Here is a 23,163-nt window from a genome sequence, read left to right as displayed (position 1 = left end):
AAGTTGGGGATAGACAAATTACGGGTCCGGATATAATTCAAGAAACTACCGAAAAGCTCATTCAATTTCAACAACGGTTAAAAACCGTCCAAAGTCGACAAAAGAGCTACGCGGACATTAAAAGAAAAGATATAGAATTTGAAATTGGAGAGATGTTCATGCTTTGAAAGGACCCGCTCATATACATTATAAACGATTCACAATAGTTGATTACATCACGAGGTATTTGACCTCTATATGATACATTTTACAAACATTGCATTCGTTTTTAAAAGACAAACTTTTTTTCATCTAAAGTTGACGGCATGCATACCATTTCATAATACATCCAACTATAATTGACTTAATAATAATCTTGATGAACTCAATGACTCGAATGCAACGTCTTTCGAAATATACCATGAATGACTCCAAGTAATATCCTTAAAATGAGCTAATGCATAGCGGAAGATTTTTTTAATACCTGAGAATAAACATGCTTTAAAATCCATTAGTTTATCAGCACACTCGCAAGTGTCAACCAAAATCCATTACCTGAGAATAAACCTTTAAAGTGTCAACCAAAAGGTTAGTGAGTTTATTAGTTTATCATAATCCATCAATTCCATAATTTTAATAGACCACAAGATCCTCATTTCTCATCAATATCATTACACTCGCAAGTATATAAAATCCATTCGTATGATGAACACCTGGTAACCGACATTAACATAATGCATATAAAATATCCCCCTCATACTCGCAAGTATGCCATAAATATTGGCAATCGCAATCACCATTTAAATCGAAGTACTAAAGCATTCTAAATTCCAGAATGGGGTTTGTTAGGCCCATAGATATATCTTTTGGATTCGCGTCAATAAGGGGCCATTTCCCTAATTCATAGGTTACCAGACTTGAAGGGGCAATATTCGGTATAGTAATCCAACCATATAATGTAGTTTTGAGTACTTGTGTCTATTTCGTAAAACAGATATAAAACAGCGCATGTATTCTCAGTCCCAAAAATATATATTGCAAAAGAATTTAAAAAGGGAGCAAATGAAACTCATAATACTGTATTTTGTAGTAAAAATACATATGACGTCATTGAACAAGTGCAAGGTTGGCTTTGGATTCACGAACCTATATTAACTATATATATTTATATGTTTGATCAACATCTATCTAACAATTTAGGTCAAGTCGTAGTGTATCACAATCCTAATGCTCGAGACTAAATATGCAAAAATCAACAAATGTCATATTGACCAAAATGTCTTCCAAAATTTATACATGATTATTATATAGTTTTAAATATAGTCGTTTTATATATTTAAATATTTTTAACAGATTTTATTAAAGTAAATAATATAGTTCTTTTATTAATAAATAAAATTTTATATTAAAATTTATATAATAAAAATATACTTTTATATATCTTAAGTAATAAAATTTATAAAGTTCATTTAATATCATAAAAATAATATGATAGGTATTATTAATGTAATTATATTATACGTAGTAAAATATCTTTGTATCACATATTTATTTGATAAAATAATATTGATAATAATAATAATAAGTAAAAGTTGTATTATTTTGTAATAATTATTATTATTCTACTAATAAAAATAACAATAATTATATTTTCAAAAAATGGTAAAATGATAATTTTTATTAATAATAGTACTAAAATGATAATAATAATGATGTTTCATATTAACAATGACATTTTTATTAAAAATAATAATTTTAGTAAAAATGATAGTTTTAATATTAATAATACTTTTAATAACAATAATAGTAAAATAATGAAAACGATATTTTTCCTTTAAATCAATATCTTACAATATCTTAATTTCATCATGATACTCATACTCATTATTTCCTAATCGTTTCATTTAATAGCTTTTAGTCATCTTTTATATCGCGTTCATATTAATAATAATAATAGTAATCATAATAATTAGATGTTACTAATATTAGTTTTAATTATAATAATACTAATAATAATAATATTAATGATAATACTAATAACTATTTGAATGATAATAATAATAATAATAATAATAATAATAATAATAATAATAATAATAATAATAATAATAATAATAATAATAACCTTAACGATAATAACGATAATAATAATAATAAAAATAACAAAAATATCTTTTATTAATAACGACAATGATAATAATAATAATATTAATAATAATAATAATAATAATAATAATAATAATAATAATAATAATAATAATAATAATAATAATAATAATAATAATAATAATAATAATAATAATAATAATAATAATAATAATAAGATTATAACGACGATAATAACGACGATAATAATAATCATTTTTACAAAAATTCAATTGACTATAACTTCTAAACCGTTCATCGAAACCATTCGATATCTAAATGAAAAGTTCTCAATTTTTCTCTAGGTTTCCAACGACATGCATATCATTTACCTTATCTTAATAGCATATGTATTTAATGCAAGATTCGACATAACCTATCTAATGACAATAACGAACGTATAAGCATGCATAATCCTATATACTCGAGCACTAGTCAGGGATACACTAATAATATATAAAAGTTAAGTTATGAGGGCTTATGTATCAATATTGAGATTCAATATTGCAGGAAAAGTACGTAGACACAATGGGGATGATAAATACTAGTTTGACTCACGAGCAATACTCCCGAACCATACCCATAACCTCCATAGCTATAACCCATAATTTCCTTAGCTCTATCCCGCTCGAAAAATAATTTCGAAATCACTCGGACAGCACTCCGTCGTAATATTTTATGTATACTAATAATATCTTGAAATAATACGGAGTAAATATATATATATATATGTAAATCGATTGAGAGAGTTTAGAAAAAATATTTTCAAGTTTTTATGAAATAATGAAACCTATTGAATTCTATTTATAATAGATTTTTGAATTATTAAATTGAATTATTAAAGTATTAATTATTAAAGTGAATTATTAAAGTATGAATTATTAAAGTGAATTATTAAAGTATGAATTATAAAAGTGAATTATTAAAGTATAAATTATTAAAGTGAATTATTAAAGTATGAATTATTAAAGTGAATTATTAAAGTTAAAGTAAAGTAAAGGTAAAGTTTAAATATAGTAAAAGTATAAAACTATGTACGTATAATATGCGTATAAATATATATAATATTAATTTAAATCGTTATATATATTTAATAAAATAAAATATAAATATCGTTATCTTTATCATACTGGTTAAGTAATGAGTTGTCAAAAGTGGTTCTAGATATTTATAAAAGTTATATACATTTTAATAATAAAGTTCTTTTTAAACTGAAAACGTTTTTGTACGTTTGAAACTAATTCAAATAAATATGATAATTTTGTTTTCCAAAACTAAATATATTTAAGAATCATTTTGTTTAAAGGTTAAAATAATGGAAATCGTTATATCAAAAAACATTTTAGAAAAGTAGAAGCATATATATTCATAATAGGTTTCAAGTTTTTGAATTACAGTCTGTTGGTGAAGTATGGGATAAAGTCCAAAGGTTAAATAAACGTATGAAATCATCTTAATTAAAAATGTCGAGTTACTTAACTTGTCGATATCCAACATCTAAGGTATTTGCACTCCACGTTCTTACTTATAAATCACTTTACCATTTTCTGAATGTTGTCAAAAAGAATAGATTTCTTAAATCACAGTGAACCTCATAACATGGACCCGTAATCATATTACAATGTATCTAATAAATCAATCATTTGATATTATCTTCTAATTCCATCAATAAACATATTGAAATAAATACGTTTGTGGAAAGTATTATACGTTTAATACTTTATTAATATTCTCAAGTTATAATATATATATACATATATATACATATCTATTTATATATAACGGTTCGTGAATCGTCGGAATTTAGTCGAGGTTATAATGAATGTATGAACACAGTTTAAAATTCTTGAGATTTAACTTAACAAACTTTGCTTATTGTGTCGGAATAATATAAAGATAAAGTTTAAATTTGGTTGGAAATTTCCTGGTTGTCACAGTACCTACCCGTTAAAGAAATTTTGTCTCGAAATTTGAATGGGATGGTCATGGCTGATAATAAGTATGTTTTCATGACGTATACGAGTTGGAAATTAGAGTTTTATTATCATCAACTAATATAGATAAAGCAATTTGATTTTTGTGAAGAGTACGAGTAAAGTTATCACAAAAGAATGAAATGAGTAAATGCACGTTCTTTTTAACCAATGACATAGTCACGGTTGATTTTCAAAATTCAAGGAATTTAGAGAAAATCTTCGTAATAAGATTTGGTTCTTCGATAATTAAAGAAATTAGGATCTTCTTTGGTTAAATGCGATGATTTGTTTCAATTTCTCTGTCTGCTATTTCACTATAAATCTACTCCCTTCATTTCCTTATTTCCACAACTCATACCTTCTATTCTTTCTCCCTCAACTCATATTTTAAAGTATTCATCAATATGCTCCATCCCGTTCTGATCCTTGATATACTCCTAACTTTCATATCTGTCATTCTTCTTTTTCATCTACCACCGGAGAATTTTATTTACTTTTACTATTACCTTGGGGTTATAGTATTTTTAATTCTCCCGTGCCTTTACGTTGCAATACTTATTGATATGCACGGTTTGTAATTTACGTGTTGTTGTCGAGCTTTATATTTTCTTTTATATTCAAGGGTTCCATACTTTTGTCTCCTCTTCCCGACTTCAAGTCAAGCGAATAACGGTCCAGAATTCGTAGGTATGAATTTTGAAATGAACATAGTTAATGTTCTAAGAAAGGAACGGTAATAGCACGATCTTGATTTGTCAAATTACCAGAATACCTCGAAAAAGACCGAATCAATAAGAAAAATATTTTCTTGATATGTTTAGAGGTTAAGTAGAATACAAGAGTCGTGTAATATGTCACATGATGACGTTATGATCTGTGAATCATCACGTTCCATTTAGAAACTCAGCATGACTTACTGTAATATAATCACGTTGAAGAAGTGTCATTATATTATACTAACTCATGCTTTAGTTCCCAACACTACTTCAAAACATTCATACTTTATACTCGAAGGTTTCAGAATTTAGAAACTAAAACAGTTTCCTTTATGATGTGATACAGATAACACGAGGGGATAAATGATTTCAGATAAGAATGGTTATGAAAATATCTTCAGAAATATGGAGGATATTTATAACGGAAGATACGATGATATCTTAGAATATTTAAGATAAGTGGATGATGAAGAATATTGTTCGCAAGGGTTTTAGAGCAACGAGCAAGGTATTTGTTAAGGATTTCTGCAGACACTGAATCATTTGGATTCTTTGAAGGTAGATTTCGTCCTTGTGATTTGTCCACAGCCTCCTTCATACTTTGCTCAATCCGTTTTCCAGTTCCAAACCTTTTCTTTTTCTGAGCTTTGCCAACCCACTATTCTTTATCATCAAACTTTTTACTGTTAAGGTCATTTACAGTTCTTGCTGCTTTATCTGCATTTTTCAAAATTTCGAGAACTAGTTCGCAGTTTAGGGTGTTTTTCAGAAACTTCACATTCGCAGTATGTAAGTCCAGGAGATAGACATTATATGTATAACTGTTGGCGTCAACATGCTGCGAGATTTTAAAATACTGATTGCTAATTCCCAATGATTCTCGTTACAAGATGCAGATAGGTAAATGATGGGGTTTTGATATTTATAATGATTTTTCAGAAAATCAAAAATTAGTAAAGTTGTTGGTAAGTTTATTGTTAATGTGATGGAACATAAATGGTTCCCCGGTAACGATGGTGAAAGGGCAACGTATATATCAAGGTTGTAATAAGGTTGTTTCGACTGAAAAGTCGAAGTTGACTTGCTGGAGCTGTGACAAAACTGACTACTTTGGAAAGGAATTGAAAAGTCATTTTAGCTAATAAATGCCAAAGGTTCTGACATAGATACGTGTTAAACTATGACTTTGGTTTTATAAGTTTTTCAGGTACATAACTGTGGGTAACATGTGGTTGGATCATCATCTCGATTGTTAATTATTTGAAGTGTCTTCAGGAATTTTGGAGGGTTTGAACACAGATTGTAATCGTTAATATACATATGATGTTCTAGCACAGTTTTGAAGTCAAAGTATAACTTGGAAAGATATAGGAATCTAAGAGTGATGATACTGGTTATATTTCGAATTGAATTCCTTGATTTCAAGATCAGCAAATGTAATTGAATTTGAATGAGTATGGTTGTTTTCATTTTTATAAAAGAATGTGTATTGTTGAGAAAATAGTGTGTATAGTTGTTGATTGCTGAATCAGATTCAAAGAATGTACCATATTAATTGTGAATTTATATATCTCTCGGGTATTACCTACCCGTTAAAAAAATTTCACAATTAATATTTTGTACAAAAGAATTTTATTACAGTCTTTACAAAAATATATATGTGTATATTTTCTTTAGATGTAACATAGATTTAATGAGTTAATATTAGATTAAACTCATCTGATTTATGGTTGAAACTAGAATTGAAACTCATCTGATTTATGGTTGAAACTAGAATTGAGTAATCTCTAAAACTTTAGAAATTACATAAGTATTTCTTCAATAATATTATGAATCAATACTTCGTTACTTGTTGATACATGATGCTGGTTTTTGTGAAATTCTTGTGAACTTCGCCAGGTACGAATGACGTTATTTGGAAAGTTTCGAGTACATCGATGATGAAAGTGTAAAATCAAACATATATTTAAATAATACACCTGGTTTATTATGTGTTGGAATTTATTGAATTGAGACAGAAATTGTAGCTAATGATGGTTAAGTTGCGGACGAAGGACGTACCTCATTGCATATTAGTAATATGAATTAACCGAGTAGTTAAGATTCACACATAATAGCTTAGTATGGAAAGATTTATTTTGATCTCAAAATTTATATATATATAAAATATACATATAATTTCTTCAGAAGGAGTGAGTTAATACTTCATAAATCGTTGATACAATATACACGTTATTGATTCATAATGATGTCCACAGTGATTCTGGAACTGACAGAGTTTGTGATGTTATAGGTGCTGCTGATTCTGATGACACTGGCGGCACTGACTGTGATGGTGATGATACGGTACTGTTGATGTTGTTGGTAAAACAAGTCTAGCTTATAAATCACGCATCATTCTTGTCAGGGTTTCTACTCTTCCTTCTATCATTTCGATTCACTCATCTGATTTATGGTTAGAGTTAGAATAGATAATCTCTAAGACTTTAGAGATTACGTAATCGCCGCGGAGTATTTCTCCAATGAAGTTATGAATCAACACTTCATCATTTGTTGTTGTTGGTATTCCTTGGTATCTACAGGGCGTATGACATTGGTGCTCGTGGGACAGATTGTAAAGTTGAGCTTTATGACGCGGTTGTGGTTGGGGGTGGTAATGGTACTGTTGGCGTTGATGATGGTAGTACTGGTTATACTACTGGTGCTGCTGCTGGTGTTTGTAACCTTTGCACCATATTCTCCAAAGCCACTACCCGAGAGCGAAGCTCGTTGACTTCTTCTATTACACCGGGGTGATTGTCGGTTCGGACGAGCGGAAAAATAAAATCTAGAATTTGATGTAGTATATAATCATGACGAGATACTCTGGAAATGAGAGAGAAAATGGTGTTTCGGACAGGTTCGTCGGTAAGTGCTTCAGGTTCTTCGCCAAGAGGGCAATGTGGTGGTTGGAAAGGATCACCTTCTTCTTGTCTCCAATGATTGAGGAGGCTATGAATCCATCCCCAATTCATCCAAAATAGATGATGGTTGATTGGTTGATCAATTCCAGTCACACTGCTTTCAGAGCTTGAGTGGGATTCCATATCGGAATTTTAGGGACTTGAACTAATGACGAATTCCATTTCATTCGATTGAATAAAGGATTTTTCGATATGAAATGATTTTCTGGCTATCGGGTGGTATTCTAATTACATAGAATATCTATATATATAGCTCAAAAGATTTCGTAGATTACGGAGGAATTTACGGAATATGTTAGGCAAGGTTTATAGTAACAGATACGCTAAGATATGAATTTTGTCTATACACTATTCATGCAATCAATGCAGTAAGACGTGTCTAGACTAAGAATGATAAGCAGGCAATTTCCGACAAAAAATGATAAGCAAAACTTTTGACATGCAGACACTGTCGAAGTCCAGACTCACTAATGCATCCTAACGATTATCAGTTAGACACACTAATGTAGACCTGGTTCGCTAAGACCACCGCTCTGATACCAACTGAAAGGACCCGTTCATATACATTATAAACGATTCACAATAGTTGATTACATCGCGAGGTATTTGACCTCTATATGATACATTTTACAAACATTGCATTCGTTTTTAAAAGACAAAATTTCTTTTCATCTAAAGTTGACAGCATGCATGCCATTTCATAATACATCCAACTATAATTGACTTAATAATAATCTTGATGAACTCAATGACTCCAAGTAATATCCTTAAAATGAGCTAATGCACAGCGAAAGATTTTTTTAATACCTGAGAATAAACATGCTTTAAAGTGTCAACCAAAAGGTTGGTGAGTTCATTAGTTTATCATAATCCATCAATTCCATAATTTTAATAGACCACAAGATCCTCATTTCTCATCAATATCATTACACTCGTAAGTGTATAAAATCCATTCGTATGATGAACACATGGTAACCGACATTAACATAATGCATATAGAATATCCCCCGCATACTCGCAAGTATGCCATAAATATTGGCAATCAAAATCACCATTTAAATCGAAGTACTAAAGCATTCCAAATTCCAGAATGGGGTTATCACCATCACAATCAAAATCACCATCAAAATCACTCGGACAGCACTCCGTCGTAATATTTTATGTATACTAATAATATCTTGAAATAATACGAAGTAAATATATATATATGTAAATCGATTGAGAGAGTTTAGAGAAAATATTTTCAAGTTTCTATGAAATAATGAAACCTATTGAATTCTATTTATAATAGATTTTTGAATTATTAAAGTTAATTATTAAAATATGAATTATTAAAGTGAATTATTAAAGTATGAATTATTAAAGTATAAATTATTAAAGTGAATTATTAAAGTATGAATTATTAAAGTGAATTATTAAAGTATGAATTATTAAAGTGAATTATTAAAGTTAAAGTAAAGTAAAGGTAAAGTTTAAGTATAGTAAAAGTATAAAACTATGTACGTATAATACGCGTATAAATATATATAATATTAATTTAAATCGTTATATATATTTAATAAAATAAAATATAAATATCGTTATCTTTATCATACTGGTTAAGTAATGAGTTGTCAAAAGTTGTTCTAGATATTTATAAAAGTTATATACGTTTTAATAATAAAGTTCTTTTTAAACTGAAAACGTTTTTGTACGTTTGAAACTAAATCAAATAAATATGATAATTTTGTTTACCAAAACTAAATATATTTAAGAATCATTTTGTTTAAAGGTTAAAATAATGGAAATCGTTATATCATAAAACGTTTTAGAAAAGTAGAATCATATATATTCATAATAGATTTCAAGTTTTTAAATTACAGTCTGTTGGTGAAGTATGGGATAAAGTCCAAAGGTTAAATAAACGTATGAAATCATCTTAATGAAAAATGTCGAGTTACTTAACTTGTCGATATCCAACATCTAAGTTATTTACACTCTACGTTCTTACTTATAAATCACTTTACCATTTTTCGAATGTTGTCAAAAAGAATAGATTTCTTAAATCACGGTGGACCTTATAACATGGACCCGTAATCATATTACAATGTATCTGATAAATTAATCATTTGATATTATCTTCTAATTCCATCGATAAACATATTGAAAAAATACGTTCGTGTAAAGTATTATACGTTTAATACTTTATTAATATTCTCAAGTTATAATATATATACATATATATACATATCTATTTATATATAACGGTTCATGAATCGTTAGAATTTGGTCGAGGTTATAATGAATGTATGAACACAGTTTAAAATTCTTGAGATTTAACTTAACAAACTTTGCTTATCGTGTCGGAATAATATAAAGATAAAGTTTAAATTTGGTTGGAAATTTCTGGGTTGTCACATGCTTAAGGTTTCACCTTGAAAAGGTGTTGTTCGATTTGGTAAACAGGGGAAACTAAATCCAAGATACATCGGGCCATTCAAGATTATAGATCGTGTCGGACCAGTAGCTAACCGACTTGAGTTACCTCAACAACTCGCAGCTGTACATAACACTTTCCACATCTCGAATTTGAAGAAATGTTTTGCTAAAGAAGATCTCACTATTCCGCTAGACGAAATCCAAATCAATGAAAAACTTCAATTCATCGAAGAACCCGTCGAAATAATGGATCGTGAGGTTAAAAGGCTTAAGCAAAACAAGATACCAATTGTTAAGGTTCAATGGAATACTCGTAGAGGACCCGAGTTCACCTGGGAACGTGAAGAGCAGATAAAGAAGAAATACCCGCACTTATTTCCAGAAGATGAAAGGACCCGTTCATATACATTATAAACGATTCACAATAGTTGATTACATTGCGAGATATTTGACCTCTATATGATACATTTTACAAACATTGCATTCGTTTTTAAAAGACAAACTTTCTTTACATTGAAAATTGACAGGCATGCATACCATTTCATAATATCCACTATCCAACTATAAATTAATTTAATAATAATCTTTGATGAACTCAATGACTCAAATGCAACGTTCTTCGAAATATGCTATGAAAGACTCCAAGTAATATCTTTAAAATGAGCAAATGCACAACGAAAGATTTCTTTAACACCTGAGAATAAACATGCTTTAAAGTGTCAACCAAAAGGTTGGCGAGTTCATTAGTTTATCATAATCATTTATTTCCATCATTTTAATAGACCACAAGAATTTCATTTCCAGTTCTCATAAATATACGTCCCATGCATAGAGACAAAAATAATCATTCATATGGTGAACACCTGGTAACCGACATTAACTAGATACATATAAGAATATCCCCTATCATTCCGGGATCCTCCTTCGGACATGATATAATTTCGAAGTACTAAAGCATCCGGTACTTTGGATGGGGTTTGTTAGGCCCAATAGATCTATTTTTAGGATTCGCGTCAATTAGGGTGTCTGTTCCCTAATTCTTAGATTACCAGACTTTAATAAAAAAGGGGCATATTCGATTTCGATAATTCAACCATAGAATGTAGTTTCAATTACTTGTGTCTATTTCATCAAACATTTATAAAAGCGCATGTATTCTCAGTCCCAAAAATATAAAGGGTAAAAAGGCAAATGAAACTCACCATACTGTATTTCGTAGTAAAAATACATATAACGTCATTGAACAAGTGCAAGGTTGGCCTCGGATTCACGAACCTAAATTAATTAAATATAATTATGTGTTGGTCAATATTTGTCTAACAAATTAGGTCAAGTCATAGTGTACCACAATCCTAATGCTCGAGACTAATATGCAAAAGTCAACAAAAGTAAATTTGACTCAAAAAAATTTCCAAAAATCTATACATGATTAATATATAGTTTAAATATCGTCGTTTTATATTTTTAAATATTTTTAAAAGATTTATTAGAGTAATAATATAATTTATTTATTAATAGATAAAATTCTATATTAAATTTATGTAATAAAATATACTTTTATATATATTAAGTAATAAAATTTATAGGGTTCATTTAATATCATAAAGATAATATGATAGGTATTATTAAAGTAAATTATTACACGTAGTAAAATATGTTTGTATCACATATTTATTTGATAAAATAATATCTATAATGATAGTAAGTAAAAGTTGTATTATTTTGTAATAATAATTATTATTATAAAAATATCAATATTTATAATTACTAAGATGACATTATGATAAAACGATAATTCTATTTATGATAACTTTAATATTTACGATAATTTTTAATATTATCTTTAAAATAATAATTCTATTTAAAATAATAATAATAATGATATTTTATAGTAACAATGACATTTCTATTAGAATGATAATTTTTATTAAAATGATAGTTTTAATACTAACGATACTTTTAATAATAATAGTAATGATAAAAATAATAAGAACGATAATTTTATCTAATTCAATATCTTATAATATTTTAATTTCATCATGATACTCTTACTCATTATTTACTAATCGTTTCGTTTAATAGCTTTTAATCATCTTTTATATCGTGTTCATAATAATGATAATAATAGTAATCAAAATAATTAGGTGTTACAAATATTTATTTTAATTACACTAATATTAATAATGATAGTTACTATAACATTATTAACGATAATACTAATAATTATCTTAATGATAATACAGTAATAATAATAATAACAATAACAATAACCATTTTTAAATAATGATATATATATTAATAATGATAATAATAATACTAATACTAATAATAATAATAATAATAATAATAATAATAATAATAATAATAATAATAATAATAATAATATAATAATAATAATAATAATTGGATAATAATAGTAATACTAATTATAACTTTAACGATAATAACGATAGTAATAATAATAAAAAAATAACAATTTTTAATGATAAATCCCTTTTATTGATAAAGATAATAATAATGATAATAATATGATAAAACTAGAACGACGATAAAAACGACGATAATAATAATCATTTTTAATAAAAATATCGAAAATTCAATTGATTATAACTTCTAATCCGTTCATCGAAACCATTCGATATCTAAAGGAAAAGTTCTTAATTTTTCGCTAGCTTTCCAAGGACATGCATATCTTATACCTTATCTCAACCGCAAGTGTAACTAATTCAATATTCAACCTAACTTGTCTAAGGGCAATATCAAAAGTACAAGCATGAATAATCCTAAATACTCAAGCACTAGTCAGGGATACACTATTAGTATGTAAAAGTTAAATTATGAGTACTCACGTATCATTATTGAGATTCAATGTTGCAGGAAAGGTACGTAGACGCAACGGAAATGATAAACACTATATTGACCTCACGAGCATACCCATGAACCATACTCAATCACCTCCATAGCTATAACCCATAATTTCCTTAATCCTATCCTACTCGAAAAATAATTTCGAAATCACTCGGACAGTACTCCGTCATAATATTTTATGTATACTAAAAATATCTTGAAATAATACGGAGTAAATATATATATATGTAAATCGATTGAGAGAGTTTAGAGAAAAATATTTTCAAGTTTCTATGAAATAATGAAACCTATTGAATTCTATTTATAATAGATTTTTGAATTATTAAAGTATGAATTATTAAAGTGAATTATTAAAGTATGAATTATTAAAGTGAATTATTAAAGTATGAATTATTAAAGTAAATTATTAAAGTATGAATTATTAAAGTGAATTATTAAAGTATGAATTATTAAAGTGAATTATTAAAGTTAAAGTAAAGTAAAAATAAAGTAAAGGTAGAGTTTAAGTATAGTAAAAGTATAAAACCGTGTACGTATAATACGCGTATAAATATATATAATATTAATTTAAATCGTTATATATATTTAATAAAATAAAATATAAATATCGTTATCTTTATCATACTAGTTAAGTAATGAGTTGTCAAAAGTGGTTCTAGATATTTATAAAAGTTATATACGTTTTAATAATAAAGTTCTTTTTAAACTGAAAACGTTTTTGTACATTTGAAACTAAATAGATCAATCGAGTCTTTATGAGATTCAATCTTCCACTATCCTTTGTCTAGTTCTCAATGATTGACAATTTGTTCTTATTTATAAATCACTTTACCATTTTCCGAATATTGTTAAAATGGAAAGATTTCTCAAATCAACGTGGGCCTTTCAACAGAGACTTGTAATCATAATTCAATATATCTGATAATTCAATCATTTGATCTTATCTTCTAATTCCATTGATAAACATTTTGAAACAGATACAATCATATAGAGTATTTAATCTAATATTTTGTTTACGTTTCAAGTTATAATATATATACACATATACATATATAATCATATTTGTTTAATGGTTCGTGAATCGTTGGAACTTGGTCGAGGTTGAATGAATGTATGAACATAGTATAAAATTCTTTCAATTTAACTTAACAAATATTGCTTATCGTGTCAGAAACATATAAAGATTAAAGTTTAAATTTGGTTGGAAATTTCCGGGTTGTCACAGTACCTACCCGTTAAAGAAATTTTGTCCCGAAATTTGAGTGGAAAGGTCGTGAATGATAATAAGTATTTTTCATGATGCATACGGGCTGAAAATTAGAGTTTTATCATCAGCGAATAATTTGGATAAACAATCCATTTATATGAAGAGTACAAATGAAGCTAACATAGAAGAGTGAAATGAGTAAGTGTATATTCATCTTATCATTTGACGTAGATATGATTGATTCCCAGATTTCAAGGGATTTGAAGAAAATCTTCTTAATAAGATTTGACTCTCCGGTAATCAAGGGAATTAGGATCCGCTTTAAATGTGATCGTCCATTTTAATTGTTCTGTAGGAGATTTTCTTATAAATTCACCTCCTTCATTTCCTTACAACTCACACCTTCTGTTGATGCATTTTATACAACTCCCTTGACATCTACCCACGTCCATTGCAGGTACAACAGTTTACAGGCCACCATGATTGCTCGTTATTATCCTATCCGTGTTTGTATGTGGTTACAGGAACTGCAGGAACGAGATTTAGATGTTTGACTATGTTAGACTTAGTCAGACGTACGAGTGAAGCCTCACTAGTACGGCTGACAGGCTCATACGCACGGTTGATGCTGAGCTACGTCACAATTACAACCTAAATGAGAAGACACGAGTGAGTGATCACCCGTATGGCTGATGAAGGCAACTCGTATGTGTGATGGATGAATCGTACGGGTGAGTCAACAGCAGGGGTATATAAAGTCTTATGTTCTTCATTTTAGGTTAAGCCTCTCATTTGTTACACACACTCATATCTGGTGAGCTCCTCCGATTCTCTCTCAACCCAAATCACCCAGGTGGTGAATAATAGCTCTAGGTGTTGATCTAATCATACTTGATTTAGTTGTGGTATGACTAAATTAATCCCAAAAAGCTTAACCTATTCACTAGAGGGTTTGATTTACTTATTCCGTCATTGTGTGTGTTAAATCTGTTGATTTCTAAGTTCCTAGTCATGTTTCATCACCTTCTATTCTTTCCCCCTCAACTCATATTTTAAAGTATTCATCAATATGCTCCATCCAGTTCTGATTCTCGATATACTTATAACTTTCATATCGGTCATTCTTCTTTTTCATCTACCGCCGGAAGAATCTATTTACTTCTACTATACTCTTGGGTTTATAGTGTTTCTAGTTCTCCCGTGTCTTTATATTGCTATATGCATCGATATATATGGTTTATAATTTTTGGTTTGTCGTTGGGCTTTATATCTTCCCTTATATTTCAAAGTCTCTGTTTCTATCTTCTATAATCATTGTCATCCACAGTTAATGCTCTCTTTTATTTGCTGCAATTTATACCCCAATTTCTATTTCGGAGTTTTGTCCTTTCGTTTCTTCTTCTTACGATTAAGCACCGCTTGTAATGGTCCAGAATTCACAGATATGAATTTCGGAATGAACATTGTTAATGTTCTAGGAAGGAAATTGTGATGGCACGATCTTGACTTGTCAAATTACTAGAATACCTTGTAAAAGGCCGAATCATCAAGAAATATTTTCTTGATATTTTAGAGGTTAAATAGAATACAAGAGTCGTATAACATGGCACATGATGATGTTATGATCTGTGAATCATCACGTTCCATTTAGAAACTCAGCATGAATTACTGTAATATAATCACGTTGATCAAGTGTCATTATATTATACTAACTCATTCTTCAGTTTCCAACACTACTTCAAAAACATTCATATTTTAAACTCAAAGGTTTACAGAGTATAGGAACTAAACAGTTTCCTTTTTGATGTAATACAGATAGCGCAAAGAGATAAATGATTCCAGATAAGAATAGTTATGGAAATATCTTCAGAAATATGGAGGATATTTATAATGAAAGATACGATGATTTCTTAGAATTTCTAATATCAGAGGATGATGAAGAATATTGTCTGTAAGGGTTTAGTGTCAGGATCAAGGTATTCGTTAATGACTTCAGCAGACACTGAATCATTTGGATTCTTTGAAGGCAGGTTCAGTCTTTGTGATTTGTCCACAGCCTCCTTCATACTTTGCTCAATCCGTTTTCCAGTTCCAAAACTTCTCTATTTCTGAGCTTTGTTAATACACTAATCTTTATCATCAAACTTTTTACTACTAAGGTCGTTTACAGTTTTTGTTGCTTCATCAGCATTTCGAGAACTAGTTCGCGGTTCGGAGTGTTTTTCAGAAACTTCACATTCGAAGTATGTAAGCCTTGGAAATAGATGTTATGTATAACTGTTGGCGTCAACATGCTGTGAGATTTCAAAATACTGATTGCTAATTCCCAATGATTCGTATGGCAATTCCCGTTACAAGAGGCAGATGAGTAAATGATGAGGTTTCGATAAATATAAAGATTCTTCGGAATGCCCAAGATCAGTGAAGTTGTTGGTAAGTTTATTGCTAATGTGGTAGAATATGAAAGGTTCTCCGGTAACAAAAGGGTAATCACATATATCAAAATTATGATAAGGCTACTCCGAATGAAAAAATCGAAGTTGTCTTGCTGGAGCTGTGATATAATTTGCTACTTTGCAAAGGAATTGCAAGGTTATTTTGGCTAATAAATGCCAAAAGATCTGACACAGATATGTGTTGAATTATGACTTTGGTTTCGAGAGCTTTTTAAGTACATAACTGTGGGTAATATGTGGTTGGATCATCATCTCGATTGCTCATTATTTGAAGTGTCTTCAAAGATTTTCGAAGGGTTTGAACACAGATTGTAATCGTTTGTATACATTTGATGTTCTAACACACTTTTGAAGTCAAAGTATAGCTTTGAAAGTTGTAGGAATCTAAAAGTGATGGTACCGGTTATATCTCGAATTGAATTCTGAGATTTTAAAATCAGAATATGTAATTGGGTTTGAATGAGTATGGTTGTTTTGATTTCTATGAAAGAATGTATATTATTGTGAAAGTAGGAAGTATAATTGATAATTTGCTTAATCTGATTCGAAGAATGTAACATATTAATTGTGAATTTATATATCTCTCTCGGGTATTACCTACCCGTTAAAAAATTTTCACAATTAATATTTTGTACATAAGAATTTTATTACAGTCTTTATGAAAATATATATGTATATATTCTCCTCAGATGTAACATAGATTTTAATGAGTTAATACTAAATTAAACTCATTCGATTTACGGTTGGAACTAGAATTTAATAATTCCTTGAAGGCTTTAGAGGTTACATAAGTATTTCTTCAATAATATTGAAATTATGAATCAATACTTCGTTATTTGTTGAGATGTGATGTTGGTTTTCGTTAAATTCTTGTGAACTTCGCAAAGTACGAATGATGTTATCTGAAAAGTTTCGGTTACATCAATGATGAAGTGTAAAATCAAATATATACTTGATTTATTAGGAATTGGAACTTGTTGAATTGACACAGAGATTGTAGTTAACGATGATTAAGTTGCGGGGGAGGGACGTACATTATTGCATATTTGTAATATGAATTAACCGAGTAGTTAAGATTCACACACAATAGCTTAGCACGGAAAGAATTATTTTTTTATTTCAAAATATATATATATATATAATATATATATAATTTCTTCAGAGGGAATGAGTTAATTCTTCATAACTTGTTGATACAATATACACGTTATTGATTCGTAATGATGTCCACAGTGATTCTTGAACTGACGGAGTTTGTGATGTTATAGGTGTTGTTGATTCGGATGTTGACTGTACTGACGATGCTGGTGACGTTGATGGTACTGTTGATGCTGTTGGTAAAACAATTTTAACTTGTTAATCACACACCATTTTTGTCAGGGTTTCTACTCTTCCTTCTATCATTTTGGTTCGCTTAACTGATTTATGGTTAGGGCTAGATTAGATAATCTCTAAGACTTTAGAGATTATATAATCACTGCGGAATGTTTCTCCAATGAAGTTATGAATTAATACTTCGTCAGTTATTGTTGTTGGTACTCCATGGTATCTATGGTGCGTATGACGTTGATGCTCGTGGGACAGATTGTGAAATTGAGGTTTACGACGCGGTTGTGGTTGGAGGTGGTAATGGTACTGTTGGCGTTGATGATGGTAGTACTGGTGCTGCTGGTGTTTGTAATCTTTGCACCATATTCTCCAAAGCCACTACCCGAGCGCGAAGTTCGTTGACTTCTTCTATTATTCCAGGATGATTGTTGGTCGGAACGAGCGGATAAATAAAATCTAGAATTTGATGTAGTATATAATCATGACGAGATACCCTGGAAATGAGAGAGAAAATGGTGTCTCGAACAGGTTCGCCGGTAAGTGCTTCAGGTTCTTCGCCAAGAGGGCAATGTGGTGGATGGAAAGGATCGCCTTCTTCTTGTTTCCAATGATTGAGGAGGCTACGAACCCATCCCCAATTCATCCAGAATAGGTGATGACTGATTGGTTGATCCATTTCGGTCACACTGCTTTCGGAGCTTGAGTGAGATTCCATTTCAGAATCCGAGTGACTTGAACTGATGACAAATTCCATTTCGTACGATTGAATAAAGGATTTTCGATATAAAATGATTTTTCGGCTATCGAGTGGTATTCTATTTACATAGGATATCTATATATAGAGATCAAAAGATTTCATAGATTACAGAGGAATTTGCGGGATATGTCAGGCAAAGTTTAAGTAACAGATACGATAAGATATGATTTAGCAGATACGCTAAGATATGAATTTTGTCTATACACTACTCATGCAATTAATGTAGCAAGATGTGTCTAGACTAATAATGATAAGCAGGTAATTTCCTATGGATGATAAGCAGATGATTTCCGACTAGAAATGATAAGCAAAACTTTTGACATGCAGACACGGTCGAAGTCCAGACTCACTAATGCATCCTAACGACTTATCAGTCAGACACACTAATGCAGAACTGGTTCGCTAAGACCACCGCTCTGATACCAACTGAAAGGACCCGTTCATATACATTATAAACGATTCACAATAGTTGATTACATTGCGAGGTATTTGACCTCTATATGATACATTTTACAAACATTGCATTCGTTTTTAAAAGACAAACTTTCTTTACATTGAAAATTGACAGGCATGCATACCATTTCATAATATCCACTATCCAACTATAAATTAATTTAATAATAATCTTTGATGTACTCAATCACACAAATGCAACGTTCTTCGAAATATGCTATGAAAGACTCCAAGTAATATCTTTAAAATGAGCAAATGCACAACGGAAGATTTCTTTAACACCTGAGAATAAACATGCTTTAAAGTGTCAACCAAAAGGTTGGTGAGTTCATTAGTTTATCATAATCATTTATTTCCATCATTTTAATAGACCACAAGAATTTCATTTCCAGTTCTCATAAATATACGTCCCATGCATAGAGACAAAAATAATCATTCATATGGTGAACACCTGGTAACCGACATTAACTAGATACATATAAGAATATCCCCTATCATTCCGGGATCCTCCTTCGGACATGATATAATTTCGAAGTACCAAAGCATCCGGTACTTTGGATGGGGTTTGTTAGGCCCAATAGATCTATCTTTAGGATTCGCGTCAATTAGGGTGTCTGTTCCCTAATTCTTAGATTACCAGACTTTAATAAAAAAGGGGCATATTCGATTTCGATAATTCAACCATAGAATGTAGTTTCAATTACTTGTGTCTATTTCTTCAAACATTTATAAAAGCGCATGTATTCTCAGTCCCAAAAATATAAAGGGTAAAAAGTCAAATGAAACTCACCATACTGTATTTCGTAGTAAAAATACATATAACGTCATTGAACAAGTGCAAGGTTGGCCTCGGATTCACGAACCTAAATTAATTATATATAATTATGTGTTGGTCAATATTTGTCTAACAAATTAGGTCAAGTCATAGTGTACCACAATCCTAATGCTCGAGACTAATATGCAAAAGTCAACAAAAGTAAATTTGACTCAAAAAAATTTCCAAAAATCTATACATGATTAATATATAGTTTAAATATCGTCGTTTTATATTTTTAAATATTTTTAAAAGATTTGTTAGAGTAATAATATAATTTATTTATTAATAGATAAAATTCTATATTAAATTTATGTAATAAAATATACTTTTATATATATTAAGTAATAAAATTTATAGGGTTCATTTAATATCATAAAGATAATATGATAGGTATTATTAAAGTAAATTATTACACGTAGTAAAATATGTTTGTATCACATATTTATTTGATAAAATAATATCTATAATGATAGTAAGTAAAAGTTGTATTATTTTGTAATAATAATAATTATTATAAAAATATCAATATTTATAATTACTAAGATGACATTATGATAAAATGATAATTCTAATTATGATAACTTTAATATTTACGATAATTTTTAATATTATCTTTAAAATAATAATTCTATTTAAAATAATAATAATAATGATATTTTATATTAACAATGACATTTCTATTAAAATGATAATTTTTATTAAAATGATAGTTTTAATACTAACGATACTTTTAATAATAATAGTAATGATAAAAATAATAAGAACGATAATTTTATCTAATTCAATATCTTATAATATTTTAATTTCATCATGATACTCTTACTCATTATTTCCTAATCGTTTCGTTTAATAGCTTTTAATCGTCTTTTATATCGTGTTCATAATAATGATAATAATAGTAATCAAAATAATTAGGTGTTACAAATATTTGTTTTAATTACACTAATATTAATAATGATAGTTACTATAACATTATTAACGATAATACTAATAATTATCTTAATGATAATACAGTAATAATAATAATAACAATAACAATAACCATTTTTAAATAATGATATATAAATTAATAATGATAATAATAATACTAATACTAATAATAATAATAATAATAATAATAATAATAATAATAATAATAATAATAATAATAATAATAATAATAATAATAATAATAATAATAATAATAATTGGATAATAATAGTAATACTAATTATAACTTTAACGATAATAACGATAGTAATAATAATAAAAAAATAACAATTTTTAATGATAAATCCCTTTTATTGATAAAGATAATAATAATGATAATAATAAGATAAAACTAGAACGACGATAAAAACGACGATAATAATAATCGTTTTTAATAAAAATATCGAAAATTCAATTGATTATAACTTCTAATCCGTTCATCGAAACCATTCGATATCTAAAGGAAAAGTTCTTAATTTTTCGCTAGCTTTCCAAGGACATGCATATCTTATACCTTATCTCAACCGCAAGTGTAACTAATTCAATATTCAACCTAACTTGTCTAAGGGCAATATCAAAAGTACAAGCATGAATAATCCTAAATACTCAAGCACTAGTCAGGGATACACTATTAGTATGTAAAAGTTAAATTATGAGTACTCACGTATCAATATTGAGATTCAATGTTGCAGGAAAGGTACGTAGATGCAACGGAAATGATAAACACTATATTGACCTCACGAGCATACCCATGAACCATACTCAATCACCTCCATAGCTATAACCCATAATTTCCTTAATCCTATCCTACTCGAAAAACAATTTCGAAATCACTCGGACAGTACTCCGTCATAATATTTTATGTATACTAAAAATATCTTGAAATAATACGGAGTAAATATATATATGTAAATCGATTGAGAGAGTTTAGAGAAAAATATTTTCAAGTTTCTATGAAATAATGAAACCTATTGAATTCTATTTATAATAGATTTTTGAATTATTAAAGTATGAATTATTAAAGTGAATTATTAAAGTATGAATTATTAAAGTAAATTATTAAAGTATGAATTATTAAAGTGAATTATTAAAGTATGAATTATTAAAGTGAATTATTAAAGTTAAAGTAAAGTAAAAATAAAGTAAAGGTAGAGTTTAAGTATAGTAAAAGTATAAAACTGTGTACGTATAATACGCGTATAAATATATATAATATTAATTTAAATCGTTATATATATTTAATAAAATAAAATATAAATATCGTTATCTTTATCATACTAGTTAAGTAATGAGTTGTCAAAAGTGGTTCTAGATATTTATAAAAGTTATATACGTTTTAATAATAAAGTTCTTTTTAAACTGAAAACGTTTTTGTACATTTGAAACTAAATAGATCAATCGAGTCTTTATGAGATTCAATCTTCCACTATCCTTTGTCTAGTTCTCAATGATTGACAATTTGTTCTTATTTATAAATCACTTTACCATTTTTCGAATATTGTTAAAATGGAAAGATTTCTCAAATCAACGTGGGCCTTTCAACAGAGACTTGTAATCATAATTCAATATATCTGATAATTCAATCATTTGATCTTATCTTCTAATTCCATTGATAAACATTTTGAAACAGATACAATCATATAAAGTATTTAATCTAATATTTTGTTTACGTTTCAAGTTATAATATATATACACATATACATATATAATCATATTTGTTTAATGGTTCGTGAATCGTTGGAACTTGGTCGAGGTTGAATGAATGTATGAACATAGTTTAAAATTCTTTCAATTTAACTTAACAAATATTGCTTATCGTGTCAGAAACATATAAAGATTAAAGTTTAAATTTGGTTGGAAATTTCCGGGTTGTCACAGTACCTACCCGTTAAAGAAATTTTGTCCCGAAATTTGAGTGGAAAGGTCGTGAATGATAATAAGTATTTTTCATGATGCATACGGGCTGAAAATTAGAGTTTTATCATCAGCGAATAATTTGGATAAACAATTCATTTATATGAAGAGTACAAATGAAGCTAACATAGAAGAGTGAAATGAGTAAGTGTATATTCATCTTATCATTTGACGTAGATATGATTGATTCCCAGAT

Source organism: Rutidosis leptorrhynchoides, chromosome 2, assembly GCF_046630445.1.
Source record: "Rutidosis leptorrhynchoides isolate AG116_Rl617_1_P2 chromosome 2, CSIRO_AGI_Rlap_v1, whole genome shotgun sequence".
Lineage (NCBI taxonomy): Eukaryota > Viridiplantae > Streptophyta > Magnoliopsida > Asterales > Asteraceae > Rutidosis > Rutidosis leptorrhynchoides.
Note: the sequence above shows the minus strand (reverse complement) of the source record.